We start from the raw sequence: 24,404 nt of genomic DNA, 5'->3' as shown, positions 1-24,404 counted from the left end.
CGTCCCTCATAGCCTGAGTCGCTCTGGGATGCTACACCCCCTTAAACCAATAACCGTTTTGTATAGTGGCAGGTCGCTTAGTCCTCATTCCTGTTTTAGCCAACTAGCGAGCAAAGCAAATATTTTTCAAAGTGCCATTGCTACATCCTGTGCAATTTCATTGACGACGTTTGCCCACGGCACCAATGTCGCGTTTTTTTTTCTCGAAATAGTATACTATATTCCCGGACTTTGGATATGAAACACTGGCGCACAGCGTTTGGGCGAATAAAACCGCACACATCCGAACAATCTGAGGATGCTTGTTGGACTCTGGTCGCAAAGTTTGCAATTGTGGCGCACTCAATAACTATCCACTACGTCACTTTGTTTTTAGATCAGAGCCGGAGGCAACATGCGTTTGCTACCAAGCAGTACGGCTCTTACTACTTTTGCTCCTAATAAAACACCTTCGCGATCGGCCATTGTTAGCACCTAGGAAACTTAAGAGATCAATCAAATGGCTTCCCTTGCGAGCGTGCATATTTCGAAAACGAGATTAAACTTCAAAACTAAAAGACGATAACTTTGAAGAACGTCTAAAACAGGTTCGTAAAATTACTTTTCGCAGCAATGATTGTCAACGCGAGCACAGTAAAATTAGGCACCATGGATGACAACGCCACGCACTCCCGCCTGTGTCTGAGCAAATTTTGCTCTTCAGTTTTGTGTGCAGCAGTAAAGAAGTGGATTTTAGCTCCACGCAGTCCCATTACCATGCAGGGCAGTAGAGTTTACGTACCAATCTGGGAGGTCAGTCGCACGGAGGTCGACGCCTTTGCTGCAAGGAAAGAAATTTTTTGCATAAGGCTCCATTTTATGCCGAATTTAACACTGAAAATTCCAGATACAATTTCGATTATTATTAGGCGAAATTAAGAACTAGCAATACGTCTAGCAATACCAAAGGTGTGGGAGAGAAAAGTGGTGTGGCAGCGGGCGGAACCAGACTCAAGATTTTCTTAGCGCAGATCAGCGAATGCTTGGGATGTGGCTTCAGAAGCAGGTGCGCAATAACTCTTCGCCCAGACAAAGAAAGCCTGGAGAAATTTTTCACGCAAACCGGGATGCAGTTTGCTGCTCCTGGTGCACAAACTTGTAGCCAAGACACTGAACTCTTGCTGGTCACGGATATGCATTACGAGAGGTTGCTATCATTGGACAAAGTTTTAGGTCTCTTAGCCTGCTTCGGGCAACAGAGACTTGCAATGAACTTTCTTTTCACATATTTAAAAGACGTTGGACATCTCGATAAGCTCTAAATTCACTTGCACGTTACCTTCATGCATTCTTCATGCAGTGAACTTCGTCAGCCAATTTGTCAGACTATGCACTCCATCATTCCATAGGTTACATCAATACTCACCATTGCATCCTTAGTACCCATTTCATGGCCGCATTTTATCTTCGTTTTTTTTTTCCACCTCTTCCACGCTGCTCTCCTTCAGTCTTTATCTCCCAAATTCCCCTCCCTACGAAGAGTAGCATGCCAGCGATATTGAAACGCCGGCTAAATTCTCTGTTTTTTCATTAAAGAGTCTCTCTCTCTCTCTCGCGTATCCACCCGCAGGATAAAAGGAGTCTTGACTTCGATCGACGCGGCGTGATACTAACAGAAACGTGAACGTCCTCCGGTACTCAGCCTCTCTTTAGTATGTAGTATACCTGCCAGGTTCGGATATGCGCTCCAGAATATCCTTACCGAATTAGCACACCTGACATTTGTCCATTAAGGCGGGAGCCTTTAATGCCTCATCGTTGTAAGCAGGAGTTGTCGACAGAAATGTCAAGCTTTTCAATTGGTCGAAATGGTCGTCACGTCACAGTGAGCGAATTTCAAACGGGGCCAATTGTACTTTGGCTAGTAACCATGAAACCAATTAAAGGGATGGTTTAGTGATGCTCTAAGTAAGTAGGACTGAGTTTAGTTAATTTGCTAATTAACCAATTACCCTAATTAACATTTCAAGGGAGATCATATAAATAAATAAAAGGGAGTATGAAATGGGTCGAGTTGGGGAATCGAACCAGGGTCGCCGGAGTGCGAGACCAGCACTCTAACCACTCCGCCATGCCAGCTCGATGGTTTGGAATGAACAAACGCGCGTCTAGTTCTTGTTCTTCTTCACCTCGTTATAATGGCACATACCCACGTGGGGGGATTCGCCAAGGTATAGTGGTATACATAAGGAAATTTTCATAAGATTACGAGAAAATATCGGAGCGAAACGAGAATTTTGAAAAATGTATTCATGAAAAACGACAGAAGATTATTTGAAGTGAAATAACAAAGAACATTTTGGCGTGAATAATAATTTAAAAAAAAACAAAAAAAACTCCGAGACTTTGAAAGGAGTTAGCAAATAAACCTACCAGTTGCAATTATGTAATCATGGAGATTCCCACAAATTGAACTCAATGCAAAACCTTTGGCGCTCGCTCCGAACGATAACACTGGCAGAGATAACGGGAGCCCTAGCCTGGAGAGAGGGAGCTCCAGGTAATTCTTTCTCTGAAGTGCGAACTTTGGACAGTAGAGCAGGAAATGGTCCACAGATTCAACGTCCCCGCATGAGTCACATAGGTTTGTCGGAGACCATCCACATCTGCATAGGTATAAATTTAAACTGGGAATCCTGCACCGCAGTCGCGTCATTGCTACCTCACACTGCCTGGTTTTACACGAACGGACGTTCCATTTATACGCTAAGTGCTGATAATGAGTAGTATTTAGTAAGGGATCGCGTAACCTGGCTGATATGTGTTGGAACCGCTGAAACCTGGAGATCGCCAGCAGACTGAAATTCGGGACGGGATGCGTTACTGGCCCGTCAAGAGCTGACCTTGCTAAATAATCAGCCACCTCGTTGGAATGAATGCCTGCATGACCAGGAACCCAGACAAAACGGACCTCCTTTAAAGTGCACGGGACAATTATTCGCAGGAAGCGGCACAAAAAATCTTTTTGGGAAGTTTCAAGGGAGACTAAAACTGACAAACAATCAGCCAGGATGATAACGTGAGATACATGATACGGAATTTTGTGCAGGGCCATTCCAAGAGCCAAAAATTCCGCAAAGAATATGGGGATATAATCTGGGATGCGGACAGAATAGCTCCATGCCAAATCCTGCGAAAAGATGCCAACTGCAGCTTTTTGGCAGCTGACGGAGGCGTCAGTAGAAAGCACCACATGAACGGGGAATTCCGCTATATGAGCAGAAAGAATGCCGTTTAAAATGTTTGTGGGCATGTGTTTCGCATGAGATGGGAAGATGTGGTCAAAATGGAATTCCACTGCTGCCGGCGTGCGCTCAACCCACTGCAAAGAACTGAGATCAATACCAATCGGTGTTAAAAGTTTCTGCGTTAAGGAAATTTGTGGCATTTGATATCGTGGCCAATGATGGTAAAAAAATAAGGCCTGCTGGGACACAAAAATAGGAGTACTGACATTAGTCATCGGGTCCAACGACCTGAGGAAAGTTCGCACTGTGAGTATTTGAAAGCGGGAAATTAAATCGGGCATACTGGCTTCGAGATAAAGCAGAGCGTTTGAAACTGATTTTGGGAGACCAAGGCAGAGACGCGTCTAGTTGATACGGTGTCTTCGTTCACTCCCACCTTCCTCCCTTCCCGTTACGGCGAGGTTCAGGTGTAGACAGATATGCGAGACAGGCACATTTCCTTTCCTCAAAAACCAATTAACCGACGAGCAAGGCGTACAGCTGAACGGGCGATGACGTTCGGTACACTTCCTGGCAGCGTTGCCAGACGCTGTCGCGTACCACACTTAGAGGCGAAGCTTCACATCACAACCACACATCAGTGAAACACAAGCAGCTACACTGCACTTAAGGGCTTCACCTCACCGCACTCTAGGTCAACAAAGTGCCCCTGAATATTTTGAAATAGGTCTGCGTATGAACTGTCTATGTACGGCAGTAAGCAACTGACTTTACTTTGCTTACCATAGGTGTCCCATATCCTAAGGCACAAGCGTAGTATACGCGTTTATGTCGTAAAGAGAAACATGTGCTGTGAGACGCACGCCTTTATAGGGATCTGATTATTTTCTAATTCACTGATGACGCTCTTGTGAGCTGAGCATTATTTCACGATATTAAATGGCAGAGTTAGCTTCCTGACAATACAGTAGGCTCCCTAAAGTTCGTCTAACTTGACAAGCAACGCTAGAGAGCGTAAACAATCCCCGAACGCTGCTAAAAAAAGAATTTTGCACTTGATAGCAGCCGTCAGGATATCCCGACGAAGTTTTATATGCTCCTCGGGAGTGTCATTAGCGGTTTATTCTATTCCTGTAAACTGGAACATTTAAGGCAGCTCTAACGAGATGTATTATGTGGCGGTAAATTCAATACCTATCATTTATTCAAAGAGGGTTATTGCCTTGGAAGTTGTCTTATTGTGCTAATTCAATGCTGAGCCCGCAGGGGTGGCTCAGTGGTTACGGCACTCGCTGCTGACCCGGAAGGAGCGGGTTCGATCCCGGCCGCAGTGGCCGAATTTCGATGGCGGCGAAATTCTAGAGGCCAGTGTACTGTGTGATGTCAGTGCACGTCAAAGAACCCCAGGTGGTCGAAATTTCTGGAGCCCTTCAATAGGGCGTCCCTCATAGCTTTTGTGGGATTGCGACGGTCAAACTGAATAATCCAAAGCTAATTCAGTTAGCCGTCTACCAATGCAATAGATACATCCTGCTTGCCACCGTAGCATCGAAAATAGCGTCTAATGGAACTGGATATTAAACATACTTTCCTAAAGTTGGCTGCATGATCATATCATTATCATCATCATCGTCATCATCCTGACTGCGCTCACTGCAGCGCAAAGGCGTTTCCCATGTATCTCAAGTTAACCCCGTCCTTTGCCAGCTGCGACCACCGTATCCCTACAAGCTGCTTAATCACATCCACCCACCCGTCTCATGGAATCCATTCCGTTGCCGTTAAGGTCCAGCGGTTATCTTGACTTCGCATTACATGCCCTGCCCAAGCTCAATTCTTACCCTAAATTTTGGACAAGGACTTAAATAACCTGCGTTTGTTCCCTGACTCGCTCTGCCCGCTTCCTGTCTCTACTCGTTATACCAAACATTTTTCTTAGCTGGCTGCGTTGTGCTCACTTTAAGCTGAACCCTTTTCGTTATCCTGTGCGTTTGTGACCAATAGGTGAGTACTGGCAAAATGCAAGTGTAGTAAACTTTTTCTTGAAGGTAATTAGTAAAATGTCATTGTGATCTGAGAGAACCTGCCATATGCGCTAAACGCCATTCTTATTTTTCTAGTTCTCTGCCTCATGATCTGGGTCATCGGCTACTAAGTGACGCAAGTAGGAGTTCTCCCTTACCACTTCCAAGCAACTCGCTACTAATAGTGAACTGCTGTTTCTTTGCTTGCCGTGATGTGATGGTTGAGCTTACCGAAAATTGCTAAACGCCGGCTTATTAGCCTCTTACGCATGAGCTCTTCGGGAGGGTTATGACGAAAAAAATACGTAGCTCTACCCGCCGCGACCGCCAAAGGCGAAGGAATAATCCCTGGACTGCAAGATGTCAGCGCCCATCACAGGTTGTTCTTTAGTGTTGTCAAAGCCTCAGGTACGTGTCCAGAGCCCTGTGTACGGCGTCTCTCACAGCTCATAGGTTGCTTCGTAACATAAACCACTCAGCTGTGCAATTTATACCGCTTGCTTTAGTTTTAAACCTAAGTTTTTTTGTATTCTTTGAGCGCTATTAGCAAGATTGATTACCTTCTTGAATGGCATCATAGTGAAGCTGCTGACAGTACCTGAAGTATGCGGAAACGATCACAACGAACCAACGGCAGCTCGCTATGTTTGGTGAAAAGCTGGAGCGGTTAATTTCTGCTTAACTGTATGATGGAATACCAAAATTAGGTTAATTCTCATATGTGCGGAATTTGTGTTCCTTTAAGCTGCGATCTCAGTCCACGTTAAAGAACTCCAGGTGGAAAAATTTTCAGAGCCCTAGCTCTGCCATAGCCTGAATCGCTTTGGGATGCTAAACCCCATAAGCCATAAATGGTTCTCTATTGTCACAGGTCGCTGAGTCTTCATACCTATCATAGCGCAGTGGCAAAGCGATTAAATAATGCGCACCTGCCGAGGCAAGTGCCTGCTTAAAGCACAGCCATCAATGGGGCTTGTGAAACCCAGGCTGCCCCTTCCGAGCAACGCCTTCTTCTCCAGTCAGTAGCTTAACCGCCACCGGTCATGATAGGCGGCTTGCACACAATCCTGTAAGGAGATTGTAATGGTGCCACAAGGTCACGTGAAATAGGTGGCCCATCTACCACCTATCTGTCCCTTCTAAGTTGCTTATGGCGAGATTTTTGTAGATTGGTCGCTGACATTCATCTGCGCTGACGTCAACCCGGTCTTTTCTGCGACGGGAGGCCCTTTACGTTGTTAGTCAATGTAAGCCGTTGAAGCCACTGTCATGCCGCGCAGTGATTCACAGATATCATTACGACTAGGAGACTTGGCAACATATGCTGGTTATATGTACACTAGGACAGGCAAAAATACTAGTGTTGCGTGATGCCGGCGGCCTCTGTTTTAACCGATGTGCAACCTTTTAAGTAGGCGAAAGGTCATGATCTGATAACTCTCATGATGATAAGATCATGGTGATAACTGAAAGGCATGATCTGATAAGTCTCCATCTTTATTAATCTTACACAGCGGTTACACACTGTGTACGTGTTTCAGGCAGAGCACTGCCAGCAGAAGTGTCGCTAGACGGCGCTACAGAAGGCGCCGCTGGAAAAAGGTTAAGCGAAAAAGTTCAACCAGAACACTTCAAAAGCGCTAGACAGTCTTTCGGAAAGCGCTTGCCACTGCTATTTATAATTTATGCACATAGGTCATCGCCACCCGTTTCACTTTGGTTTTATGCCTTTGTCGCTCTGACTTTTCTCTCGTTGCACTTCAAGCCACCCGTTCGCAGAGGACAAGCCGGAAGGGACAAGACAGCATACGTTGGCAATAAAGCTTCCCTGTAATTTTATGGGAAAATCTTCAGGGGACCAGACTGTAGGCCCAGAGCGCCGATTGCGCCTTCAAAGATTTTCAAGTGCACTGAATAATAAGGCAATAGATCTCGGTGCAGTTCAATTTATGTCGACTTCTCTTGCCCATTTGTGAAGGCAGTGATTTAAGCTCTTCTACAAAGCGTGACACAGAGCTTAAACTCAATTAAACCGCTGGTTATGCCACATTCGCTTCAGGTGTCACACAGACTGAAGTATGTGGTGGGAAAGTAGAAAGTTCCTATGATGTCTCGAACGCCGTTTAGAGTGGCGAAACTGTGCCTCCGTTTCACAGGGAAACAAAATAAGGAGATTGATGAGTAAAAGCTCGCCAGCCCCTCTATGCAATGGGCTGCCGGAGTCTATGGGATGCAACTAACCTCCGAGAAAACCACCGTAGGAGAGACTAGGCGCTGTGAACGATCATGCACGGGATGCATGAGCTATCGTTGTCGACAGAGGTAGGCTGCAATTTTGCTAAGTATTGTGCGGCCTGCAAAATATATCGCCTACGTCTGAATCTGGTTTAAAGTGTATACAAGCGCTGCAAAGCACAAGTAAATAATCGCTGATGGAGTAATTGCGCAGGAACTTATGAAGGCATGCTTAAAAATAAAAAAAAACTCCAGTTGTGCTTCACAAGAGTTAGGGGACGTTCCTGGATAAGTCGTTGTAGCTGTATTTTGGTCTGAAAATACTAACTGCTTTCATGTTGCGCATGCCCGTGATATCATACTCACGGGCATTACTCGCACACTGAAACATACGACTACCGACTACCCTCAGTCCACTCTTACGGTAGTCGTAAATCTCAAAAGCTCGGACTTTGTGAGCAGTTGAGTCAAGGTTTCGTAGTAGCCATGAATTTATAAAAGCATTTATATTTACCGGCTTCAGGAGCTGCAGCATCAAGTCCTATTGTGCAGTCACATAAAACACGCCACACACTTGTATAGGCACACGGATAAAACTTCTAGAATACGCCTTCCCTCTGCCAGCACTCACATTTCAGGCTCATTATTAATTGCAAGCAGCACGGCATGATCCAGCACAAACTATTGCATTTTACGTAGAGATTTCGAAAGATATAATAGTTCATGCACGCACCGCAAGGTGCCTGCGAAGTGCGTGTCAACCCGGATGCTGCAACTAAAACAAAGAAAGCAGGTTATATAATCAGACTGAGGTGCAAAGATCCCCACGGTGGTGTTACCACTGGATATTAGCGACACGCGTACTATATGAACTTGGTTTGATTTATGGGGGTCTAACGTCCCAAAACGACTAGGTTATGAGAGACGCCGTAGTGAAGGACTCCGGATAATTTCGACCACCTGAGGTTCTTTTTTCAGCGCACGGTAAAGAACCGCAGGTGGTTGAAATTATCCGGAGCCCTTCACTACGGTGTCTCTCATATCCTGAGTCGCTTTGGGACGTTAAACCCCCATGAACCAAACCAAGTTTATATAGTACGCGTGTCGCTAATATCCAGTGGTACCGCCACCGTGGGGTTCTTTGCACCTCAGTCGCATTATATAACCTGCTTTCTTTGATTCAGTTGCAGCATGCGGGTCGACACGCACTTCGCAGCCACCTGGCGGTACGTGCATGAACTATTGTATAGCCTTGAATAAATATTTGTTGCTTGCTTATACAACGCCATTTTGCAAGACACATATATATTAAGAGCGAAGCCCACTATCAACATTTGCGCTCTTACTGTAGTGGGGAATTTCAAAAGCTCAGACTAGTCACTGAGCAGCTCAGTACAGACGTCATAGTACCACGAACTTGTCAAACTATTTCTACTTATCGGCATTAGAAGCTACAGCATGAAGACCTATTGTACGGTCGCGTCCAACACACATTAGGTGTCACTTGTCTAGGAGCATGGATTAAATGATTAGAACACGCTTGCTCTCTGCCAGCGCTCACATTTCGGGCTCGCTGATAATTGCGTTGAGTACGGCACGATCTATACCAAAGTTCTGGATTTTACGTAGATTTCGCAAGCTATAATCCTTCATGCACTTACCGGCTGGCGTCTGGGCTGGGCAGGCAGTCGTCTTCGCAGCTGAATAAAAGAAAGTAGGTTATGTAGTCACACTGACGTACAAAGGACCCCAGTGTTGCGGTGCCACTGGATATTAGCGACAAGAGTACTATAAACTAGTCCTGAGCTGAGAATTGTTGCATACTTATAAAAGACCAAAATACTAGAAAACACGTGAAGTATATTAAAGGGAACTCTCACAGGAACATGATTTGATGATGTGCACATTAACAAAAAGACAAAATATGGGGAAAAAAATCCGCTGGTTCGATCAGTGCCGTGGACAGAAGGCAAAGAGAACCATCCGCAATTTAAAGCATACGAATAAAGCATACCCGGTCGCATAATTTACTAAATACATCCTTTTGCAACATACTCACTGAGCTGATATGAGCTGAGAAGGCGATGGAAAGAGGCGCTCGTTGAAATACGTTTATAGAAACTAACGAGCATAGGGCATGTCTAAACTGTGTGGTTTTCATCTATTTATGAATAATAAAAGCAGAAGGAAAACAACCACATGCCCCAGGTGGCATTCGAACCAACTATCTACGAATTTTGTGTCTGGTGCTCTACCAACTGAGCTAAGGCGACGGCTGCCCAAATTTCTGCTTTCGGGGGTATTTTTGTAGCGAAAAGCTTCACTACGAGGGTCGGAGCCGAGCTTCGCGTATGCTGGGTATGCTGCAAGAGCCACATACTGCGCATGCGCGAAACCTAGTGAATTCTCGCGCAGTGCAGGTGGCCGCCGACTCCCTAACAAAAAAAAAAGAATAAGAATAAGCACAAAACGAAAATAAAAAAATGAAAGAAATAAAATATAAAAAAATCAATAAACGAGAAACAGTGCGCCACGAAACTCTCATATCTCGGTGGACACTCGAACCGCGCTGTAAGGGTAGGAAAATGAAAATAAAAATTGGTTTTAAGAAAAAGGAACCAAGCCTGCGTGCCTCATCTCAGTGAATACCCGAGCCGCGCCGTAAGGGCCTTTAGAAAAATGAAATGAAATGAAAATTAGTTTTAAGGAAAGGAAATGCCTGTCCCGCATATCTTGGTGTACACCCAAAAGGAATGGACACCACAGCAACCTCCTCTATGCAACCTTTTAAAGGCCGGAATACATGGAGCGTTTTTACCGCGGCGAGTCGTCGATTTTCGCCAGACGGCGCAGATTTGACGCCCGGCGTCGAGAAAAACGCCCGCCGCCGCCGATCAGGACCGGCTAGATTTTGACGCGCGGCGTCCGGTGAGACCGGAAGCGGCGGCTGAAGCGAGCCAATAGCAGCGCAGAAAGCCCGCTCTTCCGGTCCTCTGCCTGCCGCCGCCAACGTGGCCGCCATGGCCGACGAGCTACGCAGTGGTTTTGGCACGGGAATGTTATTGCCGTGAAAATAAACGCTTCATCAGACTTGAAATGTCGCTTTTTTTTTGGAGAACACGGCCGAACCATGGTTCGGAATGCCTGCGCTCCCTCCCTGAGGCGACTGTGTCGAAGAAAACCGCAGCCGCTGGTGTCCGCGGCTGAGCGGGCGTCCGAAGGTACGCGACGGCATGCATTCGAGCACGCAAATCTTTATAGATACTTAAGCGCGCGTGCTAGAATTTGTACAATAGTGTCGAAGGGAAACTTTCCTGATTGTAACAGAATGGTCAGCGTGGCTGTTCTCACAGACATCCCTGCGCAGTGGTTTTTTTAATCACATTTGCTTTCGCGTCGAGCGCTGCCGCTTCAACGCTCCTTGTATCTCCAGCCGGGTGTCGCGCCGCCGCGACGTTTTCTGCCGCGCGAATGTCGTCAAAAAAAAATGTCGCATGTATCCCGGCCTTAAGAGAGCACCGTATTCAGTATTCACTAGACGCGCGTCTCCTCCTCCTCCTCCGTACATGCAGTGTGTGGACGGCGGAACGCCTCCACCGTTTTCGTGGTGCTCCCAGTGCAATGTGCGGGAACTGCGACAGCCATGGCGTCAAACAAAGCGTAAGTGAACCTTTTCGCTTGAATATCCGGGCTTGACCACAGCTAAGCCACTGCCAAAATTTTGTGTAGTGTAACCGAACTGTAAGAGTTAACCAGCGCCACCAACGCCAAGGTTTGATTATACTACATATAAATAGCCCCAAAAGCAGGAGATTGGACACCTCAGGTAATACCGAGCCCCGCCGCGGTGGTGTAGTGGTTACCGCGCTCGGCTGCTGACCCGAAAGACGCGGGTTCGATCCTGGCCGCGGCGGCTGAATTTCGATGGAGGGGATATTCTAGAGGCCCGTGTACTGTGCGATTTCAGGGCACGTTAAAGAACCCTAGGTGGTCGAACTTTAGGGAGCCCTTCGCTACGGCGTCCCTCAGAGCCTAAGTCGCTTTGGGACGTTAAACCGCAATCAACTAACCAATCAACCAATCAGGTAATACCAAAAAGTGCTTGCTGCGGTAAATTAGGAGGAAAATTTTGGAACAATAATTCCCGCTAAAACTTACGAGACAAGCTTTGCGAAAAGTAATAAAGTGCAGGTCTTATGCTATCCTACGATGCAGAAGTTGTAGTCGAGAATCATGCGAGATTTTTCTGCCAGCCGAAAGCTCAGCTGTCCTCTCTTGACAACGATCTCTCTTAGGTTAGGATACCACAAGAAAGCAGCTACAGGCAGTGAAACATCTTCACTGTAGTAACCTACAGAATGAACTTCGCGACAATCGAACAAAACGGCTGCACGCAAGTACGTATCGTACTGATACAAACAACAAACAATACAATCCCAAGGAGACATAGCCGTACAGCGTGAACAGCGTGATTTCCAAAAGAAAGGTCACGTAGCAGGGGTTATAAATATTTGCGATAGCAGGTCAGCATACAGCCCTGGATCGGACACGGTCTAATAGAAAATGCCGGTTCAGTGCACTTTTTATGCATCGGGTTAAATTATGGTGCTAAAATAACACAATAAAAACTCATACCAAGTTTCTCGAAGGAGATTTGAAAATAGCGCCTGGAACTTGAATGAACTTACCATGCACCTGACTAAGCCCTTTTATGTACAACTCTTCTGAATGAATTTTGAAGTGCGCTCTTTATTTCACCGTAATAAACAACATGGTCTTTTAAATATATCTTGTGAAAAATACAATCTTCCCTGGGGAGTAATATATTTTGCATTGTTGATTCAAGGCTTGATTTTAGATTGCATGATCTATCTATCTAAAGCACTGATAAAATACCGTGACAGCGCCGCTCAAAAGCCTCATACCACACAGCCGGCAGGCACATCATTGTTCATTAGCACGATGGAAAAGCTACACAACACAATAAATACGGCAGCCTTACTTTTTGAAAACCGAGGCAAAAATGCTGTTTAATAATGAAGGCAAGGCATCAGGACGCCTGCATAGAGTTCAGAATTTCGCAACTGGCATACGGCATTTAAGTCGGAGCTTCAACACTGACTAACACAGCAAACCTGAAAGAGCCTTGAGGTGAGGTTACATCGGTTACTGGTTGCATGGAATCAAGGATTTATTGATTTTCATATAACACGTGGAGGGTAGATTCGAATGACTGATGCATAAAATCTATTGTGACGACTGCCTTGAGCGTATAGTACCGACAGAGTTTCTCTCTAAAGATGAGACGTTTCGAAATAACGGGGTCTTAGAAATTATCACAGTTACATCACTCAGTTCGCGAATATAAACATAAAAAGCAGCCTACTTCCATCCCGAATTGTGCAGCTATTGCAGCTAGTCTAAACGAGTCGAAAAAGATGGAATCGAACGTCGCCATTGCCGACCTAATTGAAAACATCGGCGGCTAGCAACTTTTTATTTGCTTCAAATCCACAAGCAAGTCAAACTGCTATGGTGAAGGCGTAAGCGGATGGGCTGAAATTTTATCTTGATATCAGTCTCGTTGATTACACCATCCCGCTCGAAAAAAAATTGGATAAATGTGCAGAATAATGTGTGGCCGTACGCAGCTCGAGCAAGGCTTGTTTCAAAATCACCGCTTACAGTGGCTTGTGCTCCGGGCGGCTAGCGTAAACCAAGCCGCATACGTAGTGTGAGCTTACGGTACTCAATTTTAAATGCACTTGTCTATATGCAGCAGCTAACGGCTGCAGCAGTTTGTTCTTGAAATACTTCATTTCCCGGCAAGTTAAATTATGAGCACGACTGCGGCGCGGAATGTTGAATCGCGACTAGATGCTTATAGAATGTCTTGGTGGGCACACTTCTTGCGCGTTACGCAGGAAATTTATTTTTCCGGTTTCGTATTGATAAAGATGGGACACCAAAGCGTAGTCGATACTACGTCCGCGACAGCACAATCCAACTCGTTAACGTTTCTCGCCCTTGCATATTTTGCGCCTGTGAAGAATGTGCACGTTTCTGCTCGCGCCTGCGGTATCAGAAAAGAATGTGTAGAATGCAACGTACTTGTGTCTTTTCCACTCATGTTGAATGAAGTTCAAGTCAGGATACAGGTCAAAGTCTGTGGTTGTTGAAGCAGGGTAAGGCTAAGCCAGGGTGCAGTGCAGTAAGGGGCCGCTACACGACTAGAGGTGCGGCGGCCCAGTTATGCTGGAAAAAAGAAATGAAGAGAAGATAATTATATGTCAGGTCTTTCACCCATATCCTTAGACCTTTGGTGCGATCAGTTGGGACAAGTCTGCTTTTTGCCCTATAACGACCTACAACCACCGCCCTCAAGCAAGCCATCGGCTGCGACCGCTGTGCAGCATGCGCCCAGCCGTTTGCGTAAGTGCAGCGTGATTGACGTCGTCCTGAGTAGCGGTAACGTACCACCTTCCACGCCCCTCACGTCCCATCTTCCTTTGGAGGGAAGGCAACTGATGTCGCGGACATTTTCCTCATGTTTTCCGTTGTTCTAGCGGTTCTTTCTACAATTTAAGCTTGGCCACATCGCCAATCGGAAGATATCCGCCTGCACTGCAGCTGTAAACAAGAAAGAGCACTCTGACTGACCGCAGGTAAAGCATCGCATTTGAAACATTCGAGATGGCAAGCTGACTCCACTTACGGCGCGTGCACTCAGCACTGTCGTAACCTTAACACTTTTTTCCATAGTGATGTGAGCGGAAATATTCAAGTAAGCTCTACGTCCAATGCTGTGCTTGTATAAACGGCGCCAAACAGTATCTAAGTTTCCGTTTTTACTCCTGATGCATAGCTCTGTGGTAGGAGAGAACGCAGGGTTCTCGTTCAAGAAAGGATATAACTATGCTGCAGCCTGAACGCTCTTATATAGCGGCCCTTGTTGACTTTGCTGACTCGCACGTCTGTAGTACTGGTACACTAATATAAAATCTTGAAGAAAAACAACTTTTCACGCGTGTTCAATACGGCTTTATGGAAAAATTGCAGGCAGCGTCTTGAAACGTCGCCATAGAAAATTAGCCCACTCGCATTGGTCATTTCCCGGATGTTAACGTTCTTTTTACAGTGTAAGATGATACACTGCTAAATGCATTGCGCAAAACCAAATGGTCAATGACTGCCTGTCAAAACTTATAAACGAAAACATTGCTAAGTGCACTTTGCAAATCTCTTTGTGATTCCGCAGTTTGGTTCTTGCGATTTTTCTTTTCGATCTTGCGGTATGCGATTTTTAATGTGAAGTGATGGAAAGGTGCAGCGGTGGCGTAGAGGTAGAGGCAAGAGCACTTTGTTTCAAATCTCGGTGCCATGCGATTCTCCACAAGGGTTTAACAATAAAATGGCTGAGGCTTAACTTGGTTAACCCTGGTCAGATGCGAAGCATACTGATGGCTAGGCTTGGTTATACATGGCTTTCCTTGGTTGAATACTTGGTCACTTTAATACAACCACTAGAAGCCTTCGTCGTGGGGGAAGACAACGGCATGGCTACAGCGGAACGCCGACTAACACCGAGACGCGCGTTGGGTGGGCGCCTGGATTGCCACGGAAGCCGCGTCCGCCTGCCCGGTGGAGCGAGCGTTTCACCTTTGATTGTAAAACATTTTATTCGCCGGGAAGAGCTTGGCAAGAGGTCGCGTTAAGTGGTTGAGAGTACATAGCCCTCGACGACTTTGTCAGCCCACTCCACCGCCAAAACTTGCGTTCTGGGGTCAGAGCTAGCCAGCACGGTCTCCCACCGCTCGAGAGAAGGAGCTGTAACTAGATCACCCGGAGGTGGCTCTATTTTGCAGTCCCACAGGATGTGATCGTAGGTAGCACGTTGGCCACAGTGTTTGCAGTTTAGGTTGTAAAGATCTGGATAAATGTGCGCGAGGAGTGATGGGGTGCGTATCGATCTCGTCTGTAGACGACGCCACGTAACCTCTTGTTCTTTAGTAAGTCTTTTGTCTGGAGGGGGGAAAATTCTCCTCTCTAATTTAAAATGATTGGTGAGATCATGATATGTGATAATTGAGTCCGTGAAATTCAGGGAGCCAGACTCATCCACTGCCTGGTCGACGAAACCTCGGGCTTTATTGTGGGCTGCCTCGTTCCCCGGATTCCCCGAATGGGCTGGGACCCATATCAATTCGGAATAATTTGGTGAGAATTTGGTTGCGTTAAGGATTCTAAGGGAGGTGTTTGTAATTCGCCCTTTAGCGAAATTATTGATACCCATTTTGGAATCGCTGAGGATGATGCTCCCTTGGGTATGTGCTAGGGCGAGGGCTATAGCCGCCTCTTCTGCCGTTTCAGAGGTTTTCGTTTTGATTGTCGCCGAGACGATGTGGTCACCATTCTCGTTCACAACCACAATTGCAAAGGCATTGGTATTTTTGTATTCTGCCGCATCGACATAAAGTGTTGCAGCGCACTGTCTGTATTTCTTATGTAAGGCTTTGGCTCGTGCTTGTCTTCTACCATCATGGTGTAAGGGGTGCATGTTTTTGGGGAGTGGTTTGATTTGTAGGGCCGTCCTATAGTCGCGGGGTAAGTCTACTTTAGCATCGTTATTCGTAGGTTGAAAGTTAATTCCGAGCCTGGTAAGAATACTCCTGCCAGTTCTGGAATTGGCTAATCGCGCTGTTTGAGCCATTAAATGGGCTTCTTTCAGTTCATTGTAGGTGTTATGTATTCCTAACCTCATAAGCCTTTCCGTTGAGGCATTTAGTGGGAGTCCTAACGCAGCCTTATAGGCCTGCCGTATCATGCTATCCAATTTGTCCTTTTCTGCTTTCGAAAATTTGAGATAAGGGGTGGCATAGAGTATCCTGCTTAGCTCAAAGGCCTGCACTAGGCGGCATAAATTTCTTTCCCTCACCCCTTGTCTGCGGTTAGCTATGCGGCGGATTAATCGCGCCGTCGCTTCTACCGTGCGTTTTAGCTTAGTGAGTGTGTCAGTATTCTTTCCATTTGTTTGTAAATACAACCCCAGTATTCTCATGGTCTGCACCTCTTTGACAGATCGTCCATTAACATAGACGTTTATTTGCGGGGGGGGATGTCGTGGTACGCCTACCTCTTTGTTTACGACGGATCACGAAGAGTTCAGATTTTTGCTCAGAACAAGTGAGGCCGGATTCCCATGCGCATGCCTCAATGATGTCCACTGCTGCTTGGAGTGTGTCTTCTATGTAGCCTTCGCATCCTTTGGTTACCCAAAGTGTGATGTCATCTGCATAGAACGTGTGATGTAGGTATGGTATTTGTGCCAGTTTGGGGGGAATTTTCATGAGGGAGAGGTTAAAAAGGAAAGGGGACAGGACGGAGCCCTGTGGCGTTCCTTTACTTCCTAGTGTGATTGGGGCAGACTCTATTGTTCCGACCGTTATCACTGCTGTTCTGTTAGTGAGGAAGGATCGGATGTAGTTGTACGTCCTTTCTCCGGGGTTGATTTCTGACAAGCTTGTCAAAATGGCTTTGTGGGTGACGTTGTCGAAAGCTTTAACAAGGTCTAAACCCAATATTGCTTTCGTTCCTGTTCCCTCGTCAGCTTCAATTATGTCCTTGTTAAGCTGCAAGAGTATGTCCTGGGTAGATAGTTGGGCCCTGAATCCTAACATTGTTTCAGGTAGGAGGTTCATGTCCTCCGCATAGTTTTGGAGCCTATTGAGGATGACATGCTCCATGAGTTTGCCTAGGCATGATGTTAATGAAATTGGGCGTAGATTCTCAGTGCTGAGTTTCTTACCCGCTTTAGGAATAAAAGTGATTTTCGCGTGTTTCCACTCTGGTGGTATGTTGCCTGCATGCCAGTATTTGTTCATAAGGTCTGTAACCGCCGCGATCGACGTTGCGTCTAAGTTCCTGAGAGTCTTATTTGTTACTTTGTCTGGTCCTGCCGCAGATGTTGTCCGCAGTTTTCCAATTGCGTACCAGACCTCTGCGTCTGTGATGTCTGCGTCTAAATTTGGATTAGGAGTCCCCCGGTAGTCTGGTTGTGTGGTACCATCATCCGTGTTTAGATAACGTTCTGCTAGCTCTTTGATTAGGTCTTCAGTTGTACCCTCATATTTATGTATGAATCTGTACAGTTGACTTTGTTGCACGGGACGTGTTTGTTCTGGGTCGAGCAGGTGTCTTAGAAGATGCCATGTCTTCTTATTTCCGAGCTGTCCATTGACGCTTTCACATATTTGGTTCCATTGTTGTGTTTGGAGAGTAAGTGTGTGTTCCTCGATTCGCCTCTCGATTTCAGCGATCTTTTTGCGTAGTCGCTTGTTGTGTTTGTGCTTCTTCCAGCGTTTTTGGAGGCCTTTTTGTGCGTTTCACCTACACCGAGTGTGAACACGCGTTCGAAATGCGCGGGAATGCCGCTCGAGGACATTCCGGTGTCTGGGCGATGGCATCGTTCTCCCTCTCCCAGCGCGTGACGGCGATCTGTCGTGACGTCATGTGTCACGTGGTATGTCACGTGGTGTGTCGTCACTGTACCACGTGGTCTGCACGGCGTGCAACCACAGTGACGGCGCGAGGTGGACCCTCATCTTCCTCTGTCTATACGTCATGTGCCACGTGGTATGTCACGTGGTGTGACGGCACTGTACCACGTGGTGTGCACGGCGTGTAACCACGGCGAAGGGCTGTAGTGTACCTCCGTCTTCCTCTGTCGTGACGTCATGGGTCACGTGGTATGTCACGTGGTGTGACGTCACTGTACCGCGTGGTGTGCACGGCGCATAACCACGGCGAAGGGCTGTAGTGTACCTCCGTCTTCCTCTCTCGTGACGTCATGTGTCACGTTGTATGTCACGTGGTGTGACGTCAGTGTACCGCGTGGTGTGCACGGCGCATAACCACGGCGAAGGGCGAAGGGCTGTAGTGTACCTCCGTCTTCCTCTGTCGTGACGTCATGTGTCACGTGCTATGTCACGTGGTGTGACGTCACTGTACCACGTGGTGTGCACGGCGCATAACCACGGCGAAGGGCTGTAGTGTACCTCCGTCTTCCTCGGTCGAGACGTCATGTGTCACGTGGTATCTCACGTGGTGTGTCGTCACTGTACCACGTGGAGTGCACGGCGTGTAACCACGGCGAAGGGCTGTAGTGTACCTCTCGTAATATGCTTCGCATAAAATCCGCTTGTCGCACGACTTACATAAACAGGCCTGGGTCACGGCCTGATCTCGGTGACCAGAACCGACAAAGCACCCTCTCGGATCCTCACATCAACGCACCAGGATTTGCCCACCCCGGTGTGGTACTTAGCTACAGCCTCCTGCATAGCAAACCAATTAACCCTCGGCCCTCAGACCCCAACGGCTGAGGACTAAATCACAAAGGCAGCGGACAGAACTGTGGCATAGCGGAAGGTGTAAGAACCCGGCCTCCGAACATGCCGCCGTTGCACAAAATCTCGTAACGTATACCGCTGGTACTTTAACCAGTGAGGCGGGCCTACCGGTGCCGTTAAAAAAATTAGCAGGTATAAAATAGGTTGTCGTAGCCACTTATGCGCACTTCTTTTCCTCAAAATGATCGGAGTGTAAAACGTTGTCTAGGCCAACGCCAATGAACACAATGAACGCCGACGGCCTATGGCTTCAGCGACGCTTGTCTGGCACAACGTTGGCAATGCATGCGGCCCACATCTCTCCCTCTTCACCTCACGTACCTGTAAGCGCGATTCAGGCGTCCACTAACCCAGGCAGCCAGTCATGCGCACTTCCTTTCCTAAAAAATGGCACAACGTTGACAATGCCAACGCTTTCAACGCACATCTGTCACTACCGCCCCGTAGCTTAAAGACGATCGAGGTGTCCACTGTTCCAAGAAGGCAGTTATGCGCCTTTCCTTTGCTGTCCAAGGTTCCGGTTCATGGGTTTCCCAGCTTAAAGCGCGAGTAAGGTGTCCACTGCTGGTTACAACGGACAGCGGCGACGGCGACACCGTGAAACGTAGAAACGGGCGCCAAAGAGCTCCGCTCTAAAACCAATTTACCAATTTCACCCTCTGCTTTCCAAGCTCCCACTCCGTTGGTTTCGCAGCTTAAGGCGCGACAAAGTCTTCCACTGCTGGTTACAACGGACAAAGGCGACGGCGACGCCGGCACCGCGAAACGCAGGAACAGGCGCCAGAGAGCCGCGCCCTAAAAGCACTTTACCAATTTTACCCTCTGCCTATATATTTTTTTTATTTTTCTCTCGTCTTCTTTCTTTTCTAAATTCGTTTATTTTATTTACGAAACCCATGCATTCACTAGATGGCGGAGTGGTAGCGTTACCTCTTCAAACGCCAAAGGCACTTGTTCGAATGTAGCGACGCCAAAACGCGGAAACACTTGCTAACAAAACTTGTAGGGGGCATTAAAGGCTTTCGCCATAAAAGCAAATAATTACTTTCATGAGCGAACAAAAGGCGCATAAAGCAGATAATGAGCGTCCCCCCGTTTGACTTGGACCAGTCGGTTATGACGATATAGCGTTGGAAAATTGCGCTCAGACAGAATGCGATTCTTCGGAGCCCTATATATACGGTGTCCTGATTAATCGCACATGACATTAAGTAAGAGATTTTGGGACAGGCGGGGTCCTGCCGCGTTCTGCACACTACGGCACGTTGTGTAGCCAGGAATTTCTTGCGGTCAGAAACGGAGGCTTGACTGCATTGCATGCGTACAGGCCCGGCAGTGCACACAGAGAACTTTACCTGAACTCGGTATCGTCCATAGGAGACTTCTTACTTCCAGCGCGTTCCTAATGCCTTTGAGCCGGCCTCTCGTCCTTATGAGCACAGACAACGTAGCCAACGCAAGCAGCAGTTGCCTAACCTAGGTTTATCGAGAGCAGCCACAGCCTGTTCCATACCTCGTCTCCCGTTCGAAGCCCTGGCTGGTCAGGCGCCGCGGACGAAGACGCTCCGGCGGCGACGGGGACGTCACCCTGGGTTGCGTTCCGGGCCACAGGCCGCCAAGATTTCCATCGAAGACGAATCAGCTCACGGATGCTGCGACGACGGGGCATGGGACACCTCTGCGACATCATGATGCCCCTACCACCCCAGAAATCTTCTAAGTCGCAGTACGCAGAACCGGTCGTGGGTCCACTGTGTGAAGCGTTCGGCACCTCATGGCCTAGCGCGACGTTGCAGAATCCAATTATCTCGGCGGTGCGCTTGGGCATGGTTCTCGCTGGCTTGCACGAACTCGGTCTGTCTAGCAGCTATGAATTGAGGAGAAGTGATAAATATAGTAGTGTTGCCTGATGCCGGCGCCCTCTGTTTTAACCGATTTGAAACCTTCTAAGTAGGTGAAAGATGATGATCTGATAACTCTCATGATGATAAGATCATGGTGAAAACTGAAAGGCATCACCTGATAACTCTACATCTATATTAATCTTACACACCGGTTGCACACTGTGTACCTGTTTCAGGCAGACCACTGCCAGCAGGAGTGTCGCTAGACGGCGCTACAGAAGGCGCCGCTGGAAAATGGCTAAGCGAAAAAGTTCGATCAAAACAGTTTGAAAGCGCTAGACAGTCTTTCGCGCAGCGCTTACCACTGCTATTTATAATTTATGCACATAGGTCATAGCCACCCGTTTCACTTTGGTTTTATGCCCTTGTCGTTCTCACTTTTCTCTCGTTACAGTTCCAGCCACCCGTTCGCAGAGGAGAAGCCGGAAGGGATAAGCCAGCATACGTGGGCGATAAAACTTTCATGTAATATTGTGGGGAAATCTTCAGGAGACCATACTGTAGGCCCAGAGTGCCGATTGCGCCTTCAACGATTTTCAAGTGCAATCAATAATATTGTAATACACCTCAGTGCAGTCTCATTTATGTCGGCTTCTCTTGCGCGTTTGTGAAGACAGTGATTTAAGCACTACTACAAAGCGTGGCAAAGAGCTCAAACTCAAGTAAAACCGATATTTATCCCAGATTCGCTTCAGGTGTCACTAAAACTGAAGTAGGCGGCGAGAAAGTGTAAAGTTCTTTCGACGTCTCGAACGCCGTTCGAAGTGCCGAACCTGTGCCTCCGTTTCCCACGAGATCGAAATAAGGAAATCAACTTGAAAAATCTCGCCAGACCGTCCATGAAATGGGCTGTTGGAGTCTATGGGATGCTACTAACCTCCAAATAAACTTACTTAGGAGAGACTTGCTGCTGTGTGAACGAACATGCACGGGGTGCATGAGCTATCGTTATCGACGGAGGAAGGCTGTAAATTTTCTAAGTATTGCGCGGCCTGCAAAATATATCGTTGGTTGGTTTGGTTGGTTTTGTGGGGTTTAACGTCCCAAAGCGACTAAGGCTATGAGAGACGCCGTAGTGAAGGGAAATTTCGACCACCTGGGGTTCTTTAACGTGCACTGACATCGCACAGCACACGGGCCTCTAGAATTTCTCCTCCAAAGAAATTCTAGCCGCCGCGGCCGGGATGGAACCCGCGTCTTTTGGGCCAGCAGCCGAGCACCATAGCCACTGAGCCACCGCGGCGGCCGCAAAATATATCGTCTACGTCTAAATTTTGTTGAAAGTATATGCAATAGCTTCAAAGCAAAACTAAATAGTCGCTGATAGAGTAATTGCGCAGGAACCTATGAGGGATGCTTAAAAGGAAAAAAAGCTCCAGTTGTGCTTCACAAGGGTGAAGGGACGTTCCTGGATAAGACGTTGTAGCTGCATTTTTGTCTGCAAATACTACCTGCTTTCTTGTCGCGCATTTCCGTGATATCACACTCACGAGCACTACTTCCACACTGAAACATACGACTACACTCAGTCTACTCTTACGGTAGTCGTGAATCTCAAAAGCTCGGACTTTGTGACCAGTTGAGTGCAGGTGTCGTAGTAGCCATGAACTTGTAACAGCATTTATACTTATCGGCTTCAGAAGCTACAGCGTCAAGACATATTGTACGGTCACGTAAACACAAAACAGACTTCTACAGGCACACGGATAAAACATCTAGAATACGCCTTCCCTCTACCAGCACTCACATTTCAGGCTTGTTATTAATTGCAAGAAGCACGGCATGATCTAGCATAAACTATTGCATTTTAACTAGATTTCGCAAGCTGTGATCATTCATGCACTTACCTCCACGGGTCTGCCTGCGCTGGCCGCGGTCTTGGATGCTGTATAAAAGAAAGTATGTTATATAATGAGAGAGCAATGTAAAATATTGTATTTTACGCAGAGATTTCGGAAGATATAATAGTTCATGCATGTACCGCCAGGTGCCCGCGAAGTGCATGTCGACCCGGATGGCGCAGAAGTAAAGAAAGCAGGTTATATAATGAGACTGAGGTGCAAAGAACCCCACTGTGGTAGTACCACTGGATATTAGAGACACGGGTATTATATAAACTAGTCTTGAATAAAGATTTGTGTCATACTTACAAAACACCATTTTGAAAGAGACATGTACGTTATCAGCAAGGCCCACTATGAACATTATTAGTTGTCAGTGCGCTCTTACTGTAGTGTGGAATTTCATAAGCCCAGACTACTCACTGAGCAGCCCAGTGCACACGTCATAGTACCCATGAACTTGTAAAAGCATTTCTACTTATCGGCTTTAGAAGCTACAGCATCAAGTCCTATTGTACGGTAACGTCCACACACATTAGCTGTCACTTGTGTAAGAGCATGGATTTAATGATTAGAATACGCCTGCTCTCTGCCAGTGCTCAGATTTAGGGCTCGTTGATGATTGAGTTGAGCATGGCATGATCTAGCACAAACTATTGCACTTTGCGTAGATTTCGCAAGCTGTGATCGTTCAGGCACGTACCGGCAATGGTCTGGGCTGTCCCGGTAGTCGACTTGGCAGCTGAATCAAAGAAAGCAGGTTACATAATGAGACCGAGGTGCAAAGAACCCGTGTGGCGGCTCCACTGGATATTAGCGACCAAAATTTTACACGACGAAAATTTTAGAAAACACGTGAAGTATATTACAGGGAACTCCTGCAGCAACATGATTTGATGATATGGACATTAATAAAAACACTAAATCTGGGAAGAAAAATCCGCTGGTTCGAGCAGCGCCACGTGCAAGAGGTCAACTGAACCATCCGCAATTTAAAGCATACGAAATCAAACCCGGTCGCATAGTTTACTAAATACCATCCTTATGCAACATACGCACTCAGCTGATATGAGCTGTCAAGGCAATGTAAAGAGGCGCTCGTGGAAATACGTAGAAGGAAAACAACCACATGGCGCCGGTGGTATTCGAACCCACGATTTTCGATTTTCGCGTCTTGCGCTCTACCAACTGAGATAAGGCGACGGCTGCCCGAAGAAGTCCTGCTTTCGGGAGTATTTTCGAAGCGAAAAGCTTCCCTACGATGGTTGGAATCGAGCTTCGCGAATATCGGGCAGGCTGCAAAAGCCATATTCTGCGCATGCGCGAAACCGAGTGAAGTCACGCGCAGCGCAGGTGGCCACCGACTCCGTAGTAAAAAAAAAAGAAATGCACCGAAAATAAATGCACAGCACCGAAAATGCACAGCACCGAAAATAAAAAAGAAATGAAAGAAATAAAATATCCCAAATAAAAAATAAATAAAAGAAACAGAGCACCAGGAAAAAAACATATCTAGGCGGACACCCGAACCGCATCATAAGGGAAGGAAAATGAAAAGAAAATTGGTTTTAAGGGAAGGAAGCGACGCCAGTCTCTCTGATATCTCGGTGGATACCCGAACCGCGCCGTAAGGGCCTTAAGGGAAATGGAATCAAATGAAAATTGGTTTTAAGGAAAGGGAATGCTGTCTCTCATATCTTGGTGTACACCCAGAAGGAACGGACACCACAGTACATGTCTCTAAAGCAACCTTCTAAGACAGCAC

General features: G+C 46.9%; 1 long non-coding RNA gene across 5 annotated transcripts in view; it reads right to left on the bottom strand.

Moving 5' to 3' along the window:
- Window positions 1–24,404, bottom strand: part of LOC149336373 (uncharacterized) — a 103,951-nt gene that overhangs the window by 21,018 nt on the left and 58,529 nt on the right. For 3 of the 5 annotated variants that reach the window (XR_016284260.1, XR_016284258.1, XR_016284261.1), the window contains 3 exons: window positions 23,343–23,381; window positions 22,646–22,683; window positions 20,408–20,591 (listed from right to left, as the gene is read on the bottom strand). This is a non-coding gene — a long non-coding RNA (uncharacterized LOC149336373). Of the gene's footprint in view, window positions 1–13,597; window positions 13,742–20,407; window positions 20,592–22,645; window positions 22,684–23,342; window positions 23,382–24,404 lie in introns of all 5 variants that reach the window. The other 2 variants (XR_016284259.1, XR_016284262.1) reach the window with 1 other exon arrangement.

The sequence above is a fragment of the Amblyomma mixtum genome, chromosome 7, assembly GCF_055824585.1.
Source record: "Amblyomma mixtum isolate Tamu chromosome 7, ASM5582458v1, whole genome shotgun sequence".
In the NCBI taxonomy this organism is placed as follows: Eukaryota; Metazoa; Arthropoda; class Arachnida; order Ixodida; family Ixodidae; genus Amblyomma; species Amblyomma mixtum.
The sequence above is the reverse complement of the archived record's forward strand: the minus strand, read 5'-3'. Positions and strand labels throughout refer to the sequence as shown.